Genomic DNA, 10,731 nt, shown 5'->3' with positions numbered 1-10,731 from the left:
ATGATTTGCCTTCTAAGTTAATCTGTCTACTGGCCACCACCCTTGCTAGAAAAAATATGGTTAAGCAAAGTGCTTCATTAAGATAATTTCATCCAACTTCTAACATATATCCTGTGTATGGTAAAGAGCAGCACAAACTTTTGTGACCAGAAGAAAAAGAGAGCTTCCAAGAAGAGGCATCTTTGACACAAATAAAGGAAATGCATTAAATACATCAGTAGCAACTTGTAAGTTGTAATTCACTTAACATCTTTCCACCTAGAATGTCTTTTGATTATCAGACTAGTAGTTAAAAAAATAATATACACCTTTTCATACAAATCTACAAATACTCAGATAGCAAATCAAGGCCTTTAACACTGTCTGCCAAAAGGAGCTCCTGGCACAGCTGGCAGCTCATGGCTTGGACAGATTCATTCTGATATGGGTCAAGAACTGCCTGGAGAGCCAGGCCCAGAGACTGGTGGTGAATGGTGCCACTCCAGTTGGCAGCTGGCACTAGTGGTATGCCCCAGGGATCAGTGCTCAGCCTGATCCTGTTCAGTATCTTTACTGATGATTTGGACCAGAGGATTGAGTCCAGCATCAGTAAGTTTGCAGATGACACCAAGTTAGGAGCAGATGTGGATCTGCTTGAGGGTAGGAGAGCCCTGCAGAGGGACCTGGACAGGCTGGATGGGTGGGCAAAGGCCATTTGGATGAGATTGAACAAGACCAAGGGCAGGGTTCTACACTTTGGCCACAACAACCCCAAGCATCACTACAGGTTGGGGACAGAGTGGCTGAGAGCAGCCAGGCAGAGAGGGATCCGAGGGTGCTGGTAGGGAGTAGCTGAAGATGAGGCAGCAGTGCCCAGATGGGCAGGAGAGCCAATGGCATCCTGGACTGGCTCAGGAGCAGTGTGGGCAGCAGGACAAGGAAAGACTAGATACTTTGTCTAGAAAGGATAAATAGCACAAGGGAGAAGGTGAGGGGGTTCCTGCCTTGACAGAGTTCCCAATAGGACAGGTTCCTGCCATGACAGAATTCCCATTTTGGACTGTCCCTGCTTTGGGATGGCTCCTACCTTTTGCACAGCTCTTCGTTTTACACCGTCCCTGCCTTTGGATGTTTCTCCCCAATCTGCACCATTCTGTGCAGACCTGCAAGCTTGGCAAGTCCTGGGCTCCTTTGAAAGAGCTGCTGGTGGCACCTGGACACAGCTACCCTTGGACCCAGTTTGGCTCTCTCCTGCTGCTGCTGAGGTGGCTTCACTTCCATGAATCCCTGTCCTGTGGCAGCTGTGTCCAGAGACATTGCTGAGCTTGGCAGCTTTGCCACTGGCCTTGGGCTGCTGCCTGCATCCAGACCATTGGATATTGCCTGCAGTGCCAGGAGGCAGCCGAGCCGCAGAGAAACCCAGCAAGGGATCACTGCCTAACACCTCTCTCAGCTCTGTGAGCAGAGCCTGCTGCTCCCTCAATGCTCTGCTCAGCCTGACTGACAGTGGGGTAAAGCTGTGCTTGTAGCTTAGCCTTTTCCAGCTCCTGACTTCCTAAACCTCTGAATTTGTCCACAATGTCCTTTGAAGAACTCCTGATGGAATCAGAACCTGTAACCAAACCTGCACAAGTTATGCATCTAGTCTGGGGCAGGGTGTTCAGGAAAACAAACCCATTCTCTTTGTGTGACTCCTGCCTGGGCCACAGGAATTCCCTGCCTGCACAGCAGTTGGCACAGACTCCACAGGTTTCTCCAAAAGGAGACGTTTATTTGCACAACTTACTCTTCTTATATGGCCTTGCAGTGCTATTCATATGGCAATCTACTAATCCCTGATAGTCTTCAGGTCACAGCCTTTACTACCCATGCATACTAATTACATTGGTCAATTACATCAGACCTGCACCCACAGCCCTTCCCTGCATACTTCCATTTACCTTATCTACCACCTACACCAAGAAGCGCCCATTGTTTCAGTACTGAGCTGAAATAGGTCATTCCCATAGAGAAGAGCACTGCAAAATATCCTGCCTGTGAAAATTCTTTTAAGTCTGCTATGCTCTAAGAAGCAGAATTCTTTCAGAATTGAGCCAAACAGGATCATAAAAGCTTTTAGCCAAACATTTTGCAGAAACCCATCTGGTTCCATGGAACAAATTTTGCTCTCCATTTAAGCTTCCAGAAAGAAAAAAAAACAAAGAGGAGACCTCTTATGTGTAAAAAATATATCTGTAAGTTATTCCAAATGGGCAGAAAACACTTCAATCTGATTACAAAACTACAGAAAAAAAGTCTATTTATTTTGCATGCAAGTTTTGTGTAACATTATGCAAGGAGTTGGTGCAGTCTGCAGATGGCACCAAGCTGTGTGGCTCAGTCGACTTGCTAGAGGGCAGGGATCCATCCAGAGGGACCTGCACAGGCTGCAGAGCTGTGCCCAGGCCAACCTCATGATATTCAACAAGGCCAGGCATATGGTCTTGCACCTGGGTGGGTGCAATCCCAAGCACAACTCCAGGCTGGGTGGGGAATGGCTGAGAGCAGCCCTGAGGAACAGGACCTGGGGGTCTGGGCTGATGAAAAGCTCAACAGGAGCCTGCAATGGGAGTGCAGCCCAGACACAACCCTGTGCTGGGCTGCAGCAAGAGCAGTGTGGGCACAGGGCAAGGGAGGGGATTCTGCCCCTTGGCTCTGCTCTCCTCACACCCCACCTGCAGTCCTGGGTGAGTTCTGGAGCCCCCAGCACAAGAAGGACATGGAAGTGTCGGAGCCAGTCCAGAGGAGGACTATGAAGATGCTGAGAGGGCTGCAGCAGCTCTGCTGTGAGGACAGGCTGAGAGAGTTGGGGCTGTGCAGCCTGGAGAAGAGAAGGCTTTGAGGAGATCTTACTGTGGCATCCCAGTATCTGAAGGGGGCTCCAGGAAGGCTGGGGAGGGACTATTGACAAGGTGTTGTAATGACAGGACAAGGGGGAATGGGTTTGAACTGGCAGAGGGGAGATTCAAACTGGGTGTTAGGAAAGAGTTCTTTGCAGTGAGGATGGTGAGACACTGGCACAGGTTGCCCAGGGAGGTTGTGGCTGCTCCCTCCCTGGAGGTGTTCAAGGCCAGGCTGGATGAGGACTAAAGTGACCTCTTTTAGTGGGAGGTGTCCATGCCTATGGCAGGGGTTTGGAACTGGATGAGCTTTGAAGTCCCTTCCAACCTAAACTCCTACTATAATCTGGAAGAAAGCACACAGATAGTTCAGATCCTGCATAAATCAAGTACTTAAGCATTAAACTGCATTTCTTACCTGATGACAGAACGCACACCTCAAGGAGAGCATGACATTTATTACCTACAAAAGGTTTTCACCCTTTAACTACTGCATTAACTGTCAGAGTGAACAGAGAACTAAGTGGTGCATTGAAGGTTAGTCAATGTTCTGGGGTACTCCAAATTCCTTTCTTCTCCCCCACCTGCAGGTTTGAGTGGGAGATGAAGGCGTGAAAACTGTTGCCACCCCTGCCCTGCAGGCTTGGAGGGGGAACTGCAAAAGGCACCTTTTCTGCAGGTGTGCTGACCCGGGTGGCAGCCCGCGCTGGAACCGCGCTGGCGCCTGGCTGGGTTTTCGCACCCAGGGTAAATGGTAAACGGACACATGGTCTAGAAAAGCTTAACTAGAGCAAGGGAGAAGGGAAGAGGTTCCCGCCTTGAGAGATTCCCTCACCTTGAAAGACCTCTCACCTTGACAGAGAGCCTGAAGGACAGATTCCTGCTGTGACAGAATTTCTGTTTTGGACTGTCCCTGCTTTTGGATGGCTCCTAGCTTTTTGCACAGCTCTTGTTTTCACCCCGTCCCTTACTCTGGATGCTTCTCCCCACTTTTGTGCCATTCTGCACAAACCTGCAGGCTTGGCAAGCCCTGGGGCCCTTGGAGAGAGAGCTGCCGGGGGCACCCGGACCCGGGAACCCTCAGACCGTATCAGCAGCCAACTTCCTGGCTGCACAGTTTGGCTCCCGCCGGCTGCTGCGGAGGCAGCATCGTTCCACGATCGTCTTGCTCATAGAAGACGCACTTGAGTTATCTCCAGTTTGGCAGTGCTGCCATTCCCCCTGGGCTTCTGCTGCGTGGACCTACGCTACTGGATATTGCCTGCAGCGCCAGGAGGCTGCTCCTGCAGGGCAATCCAGCCAAAGAACTCTCTCACCTCTGTGAGTAAGAGCTGCTGTTCCCTTAATCTTCTGCTCAGCCTGACTGACAGAGGGGTAAAGCTGTGTTTATAGCTTAGCCTCTTCCGTTTCCTGACTTCCTAAATCTCTGAATTTGTCTATAACATCCTTTTTGAATAAATTCCTGAGCAAACTGAATCTGTAAATGAACCTAAGCTAGTTTTGTATAGAGTTTGGGGTTGGGGTGTTCAGGAAAAATGAAATCATTCTATTTTTATGACCCCTGACTTGGCCACATGAATCCCCTGCCTCCACGACAGTCAGCACTCAAGTGGCTATTCTGCAATTGTTTTGTAAGATACAACTTTCTTGTTTTCTTTTATAGTAGTGCCAACTAGAGACACAGCAAGGCTCAGGCTTCAACTGCAGTAACAGCAATTCTTTCTGGCATTAGATTGGGTTGGTTTGTAAATAACTCAGCCTGCTTTGAAACCATCAACGTTTTTTTAGAGTATTAACTTGTTCTTCATTTAAACCTCAGCAGAGGACTTAAACCCCAGACAATTAGCTGTGAGTTCTAGGCACCTCAAAACAGAGCAATGCTTTCCCTTCAGAGAATACCTTCAGAGTTTTTATACAAAAGATCTCTGTCGAAGAAGGAGATGAGATGAAGTATTACCAGGAAGTGCATCACCTTCCCTAACAAAAACATTCACCCTTACTCCTCTACAGCAAGAACGTAACTACTGGCCAACAAAACCATGACACAGACAAACATGTTAAATTGGGGCCACATTGCTTCTATTGATATAATAATACATTATGAAATATTTACAGAATCACAGAATGGCAGGGGCTGGAAGGGACCTTGAAAGGTTATCTGGTCCAGCCCCACTGCCAGAGCAGGATCACCCAGAGCAGATCACATAGAGATGCATCCAGACGGTGCTTGAATATCTCCAGAGAGGGAGATTGCACAACCTCTCTGGGCAGCCTGTGCCAGCACTCTGTCACCCTCACAGGGCAAAAATCCTTCCTCGGGTTCACATGGAACCTCCTATTGTTATTATTGAAAAAAATACAGTTTATGGTTATGTGTTACTGCATAAATCTTGCCAGGCTGGTTTAGCTCTTGCTCTCCTCCTCCTGTTGCAGGTCCAGAAAGTTGTGTCAGATGAGCAAAGCCTTGAGGGCTAGGGGCTTAGCACCACGTGTCAGGTGTCTTGTGCTGCCCCTCCACGTGCCTACACGGTCACATGAAGCATGAAGCTTTGAATTCCTTGGCCAGAACAATGGTGCTAGTGCCCAGTGCCCAGTTTGATATTCAAAATGAAATATTCAAAGGGGGTTGATTTAGAAACTGCCTTCCTGCTTTCCTGCCTTTCTGTTTTCTGCCTTTGTGCCTTTCTGCATGGAGCCTTCCTGCCTTTCCCCATTCATGGCTCATGAACTGGGAATCAAGGCAGCTAGCAGTAGTAGCTCAGCAGCAACAATTCAGTTGTCCTCTGCCTGGAATATTTTGTATTTCACCCTGGGATCATTATCACGAGTTTGAAAGTGTCTTTGGTACAGGAGACTTACTCAGGGACCAAAAGAGTTGTGATCACATCTGCTGGAGTGAATGCCAAGACTCCACAAGCACAGTTGAAATTTTTCCTGGTTTTCTGTTCCTATTTTCCAAATTCTGATTGTTTAAACTGTTTAATTCTGTGCAACTACTTCCTGTCAACTGAAAGTCCAAAGAATCTCAGGGAATTTTCCTGATTTTTTTAGAATCACAGAATCAAGCAGGTTGGAAGAGAGCTCCAAGCTCAGCCAGTCCAACCTAGCACCCAGCCCTGGCCAAGCAACCAGACCATGGCACTAAGTGCCTCATCCAGGGTTGGCTTCAACACCTTCAGGGACAGTGACTCCAGAACCTCCCTGGGCAGCCCATTCCAATGCCAATCACTCTCTCTGACAACAACTTCCTCCTAACATCCAGCCTAGACCTCCCTCGGCACAACTTGAGACTGTGTGCCCTTGTTCTGTTGCTGGTTGCTTGGCAGACGAGCCCAACCCCACCTGGCTACAGCCTCCCTTCAGGTAGTTGTAGACAGCAATGAGCTCTGCCCTGAGCCTCCTCTTCTGCAGGCTGCACACCCCCAGCTCCCTCAGCCTCTGCTCATAGGGTTTGTGTTCCAGGCCTCTCACCAGCTTTGTCGCCCTTCTCTGGACACCTTCCAGCACCTCAACAGCTCTCTTGAATTGAGTGGTCCAGATTTTTAATATTAATAATACAACTACTGTTCACACTGAAATTACTATTCATCATCCATAACAGATTATTACTTTCAAATACAGTTACATCATTCTTTTCAACACTTTTCCCCCCTGTTCAGTTATGCTGGCTGGTGGATAAGATTCAAACATACAGATATTTACTCACAGAGTGAGGTTCTAAGTAAAAATCCCAACCCAAACCAAACAAAAAAAGGCATTGCAAAGTCTTTTCTCTTGGTACACCTTGAAATCTGAGCAGTTAGAATGCTGCTGATGTTAGGAACAGCTGATAATAACTCCTTTTACTCACTCCTGTCTGTCCTGCACAGCTCACATTAAGCTATTTTCTCAGAATTGGCTATGTAACTACTTAATGCCTGTCCAATGGTGGAATCCCTTTATTAGTGGAATAAGCTCTCCAAGTTCCAATGGGATAATAGCACAAATTTGTATTTCTGTGTTTCACTGGAATCACTCCTGAGGAACCCTGCTGTATGGAGATGTCTTGCCCGCTTCTGCTAGGCTTTGATGTGGTTTCAGCTCCACGGGTTTAAAACTTTGGGACTACTTCCCTCTCAAGTTTGTACAGGCATGCATACACTAGTCAGTACAGGCCACCAGGGCACTCTAAAGATTACCCATGGCACTAAAGGAGGCTGCAGCCAGGTGGGGTAGGTCTCTTCTGCCAGGCACCCAGCAACAGAATAAAGGGACACAGTCTCAAGTTGTGCCAGGGCAGGTTCAGGCTGGATGTTAGGAGGAAGTTGTTGGCAGAGAGAGTGATTTGCATTGGAATGGGCTGCCCAGGGAGGTGGTGGATCCACTGTCCCTGGAGGTGTTGAAGCCAAGCCTGGCTGGGGCACTTAGTGCCATGGTCTGGTTGACTGGCCAGGGCTGGGTGCTAGGTTGGGCTGGCTGAGCTTGGAGGTCTCTTCCAACCTGGCTGATTCTATGATTCTATGAAATATGTAGGAAGGTAATATGCTTAGTGCACACAATCAGCAACATGTACCATTGTGTGGGTTATTGGGATTGATCTCCCTGAGTCTTTTTCACTTACACAAATGTATTTCAAGTTCCCACAATGCAGAAACCTACAATAATATGTTTAAAAAAAGGACTGTTCTGCAAGTCTTATTTAAACCCCTAAAGAAGCTTGTCTATGTTTAATGCACAATAAACTCATTCATGCAAATCATTTAGGAGCATCCCCATGTTTTAGTATCCTAAATGTAATGGGAGAACAACATGGAAGACTCAAAAGCCACTGGGCCTTTGGATAATGGCTTAAAAGAAGGCTTTTTGCACAGATGCACAAGACTTCTGTGCAATAGAATCACACAATCATTTTAGGTGGAAAAGACCTTTGAATCCAACTGCTTCTTACTACCAAGTCTAATATATGACCCTTTGTGCTACTTTGAGGCTAACTGGAATGTTTTAGTGAGAGAAAATAGATGATAGGCTGTGAAAAGGAATCACTGGTGATGCCTGCTTCACTCATAGGATTGCTGAGATGGATAAGAACAAGAACCCAAAACACAGGTAAGACAGAGTGAATGTGTGTCTCCATCAGAGTCTGTGCCCATGCTTTTCTCCCTGGGCTGCTTCTGCGTAACTAATCCTTCTGCTTTCTAACTCCCTGGTTGATCCTCCAAACTCACCTTGCACATAAGGCAAACTTTGGGATAAGGTAGAGGGGTGGAAAGGAGGTGGAAGGGTGGTTGGGAGCCCCTCCTGGGAACTCTGGTTTCTGGCAGGGCTGTTGTGTTTTTGTATCACCTCTAACTTGTCTATTTCTGTCTATAGCTGTAACTGTTGTAACTCTCTGCTTGTCTCTTGTGTTAAGCTGTGAATATAAAGCTTCATTCCTTAATTTGCAGCTGGCTGAGCCTAGTATGGGTGATTTCATAAGTGTGGGTTGGGACAGGTGACTCCCAAATCATCACACCCTTGTAGCAAATTCAGTGTTAATAGAGCAATTTAAGGCTGTAGCAACTGTATGTTAGGTATCTATGCCTGTATGCTGTGGGAGAAAGAGGTGAACATAGACACATGCCCATGAGAGATTCATGTTCCCAAAACAGTCACAAATGTGCTAGAAGAGATGTGCCATGGCTGAAGCAGGAACAGGAAGAAAAAATAGTAATGAGGAAGTCAAGCATTTAATGAATGGCACTATCCTCATTTCCACTCATTTCCAACAGATCTCCACACAGCCCCACAGCCTGGTAGGAGAGCAACAAAAATTGCTGCCGAAGAAAAGAAAAAGCCACTAGGGTGCATTGCTCAGATCTGTGGGCATAAGAACCAAGCAGCAGGTTCAAAGAGCTTCCCGTGATGGTAAAGGCAATCTGTACTTTGTGTAGTGCCATATAAACAAGCAAAGATCATCAGAAAGCCACTGAGGTCCAGAGTATCTAAGAAAGTGAGAGGTTCTGTTGTGGAGATTAATGACTGGTTATGAGTTACCAATATTCACTTCTCTGTGAATTGTGGGGTTTATTGTTAATATCCAAAAATGTGGGAAAATTCCCTCAGGTTCTTTGGATTTTTGGTTGACAGGAAGCAGTTGCACAGAATTAAACAATCAGAACTTGGAAAACAGGAATGCAAACCCAGGAAAAATTCTAACTGTGCTCATGGAGCCTTACCATGAACTCCAGCAGATGTACTCACAATGCTTCAGTCCCTGAGCAAGTCTCCTGTACAAAGACACTCCCAAAACTCACCATAATGATGCCGGGGTAAAATACAAAATATTCCAGGCAGAGGGAAGGAGAGAAGAACTGAGCTGCTGCTGAGCTGCTGCTGCTGCTGAGCTGCTGCTGCTGCTGCTGAGCTGGTGCTGAGCTGCTGCTGCTGAGCTGGTGCTGAGCTGCTGGTGCTGAGCTGCTGCTGCTGCTGGTGCTGAGCTGCTGGTGCTGAGCTGCTGGGGCGAGCTGCAGACACGTGGGCACTGTGCTTCCCAGTTAACCAGCCGTGGCTGGGGTGCAGCTGCCGCTGGAGGCTCCGTGCAGAAATGCTCAGCGCAGAAAGGCTGTTTCTAAGTCGCCCCCCATTGAATACTTCATGTAGAACGTGAAACTGGCCACTAGGCACTGGCATCACTGATCTGGCCCCTGAATTCCAAGCGTCGTGCCTCAGCAGGCAGGCTGAGGGGCAGCACAAGGCCTCTGACAGGCGGTGCTAAGCCCCTGGCCCTCAGAGCTTTGCTGGGGACAAACCCTCATTGTTTGCTCACCTGACCCCGCTCCCGGACCCACAGCAGGAGGAGGAGAGAAAGGGTTAAATCAGCCTGGCAGGATTTGTGCCCTACCAGGACAAATACAAATAGATTTTATGTAAGAACCTGAAATATCTTTGGTTGGGAAAAAAATAACTATATATACATATAATGCCAGCTTAGATATTTAATTTCATTTAAGTAAGTCAAGATAATTACAAAATACTTACACTCAGCAAAAGATGTCTCCAGCAAGCACTGCTTTTGTTTCCATATTATTCAGTGTGGGGCAGATCAGCAAATGATCACCTCAGGCACTCAGTCAGAAAACTGCCCCAGAATGACAAATGGTTTCTCCTCCTTCACACTTGATTTCACACTAATATTCAGGTTCGGAGCTGACAGCAGGCCAAAGGTATCAGAGAGGCATGGAAGACACTTCCACAGCAAGCTGACAGCATCCTGCGAGACAGATGGTGCAGGCTGGGCCACAGGCTCAGCTGGCTCTGCAGAGCAGGATGGGTCAGGCTGGATGATCTTGGAGGTCTCTTCCAGCCTGCTGAATGAGGACACTGCACACGGGTTGGAAGTCAGGGGAGAAATTCCATTGATCAGAGCATACACATATGAGGCAATCAGGTAGAATAAAACCCACTAGGCCCAAACTGGGCTTCTAGAATCCTCCACCACTTCCTCCCTCAGTCAGCCTGTGAGGTGAGCCGGCACCACCCTGCCTCTGCTGGGCCCAGAAGGCCTCAGTGGCTCAGCTCCCTGCCTGCCAGCTCCGCCACGAACCATCAGTAGGAGGCCGGCGCGGTGCTGGCAGAGTCGGGGCGGGGAAGGGGGAGAAGCAGCCAAGCACTGTCTTATAAGATGTGATACTGGAAAGGGAACAGAGTAACAACAGTGCAATAGCCAGAGATGAGCAGGTCCATCTCCTGCCATGGGCCTCTGTCCCCAGGCTTTTGTTTTAGGGGGATCTGGGACAAGGGAGGGCAACTGCTATCATCTACCTGGCTCTGAGTAAGGCATTGGACTCTGTCCCACGTGGCACCTTGGGCACCAAACTGGGAGAACACAGACTGGACGGGTGGAGCACTGCTGGGT

The sequence above is a fragment of the Pogoniulus pusillus genome, chromosome 12 (genome assembly GCF_015220805.1).
Source record: "Pogoniulus pusillus isolate bPogPus1 chromosome 12, bPogPus1.pri, whole genome shotgun sequence".
Lineage (NCBI taxonomy): Eukaryota > Metazoa > Chordata > Aves > Piciformes > Lybiidae > Pogoniulus > Pogoniulus pusillus.
The sequence above is the reverse complement of the archived record's forward strand: the minus strand, read 5'-3'. Positions refer to the sequence as shown.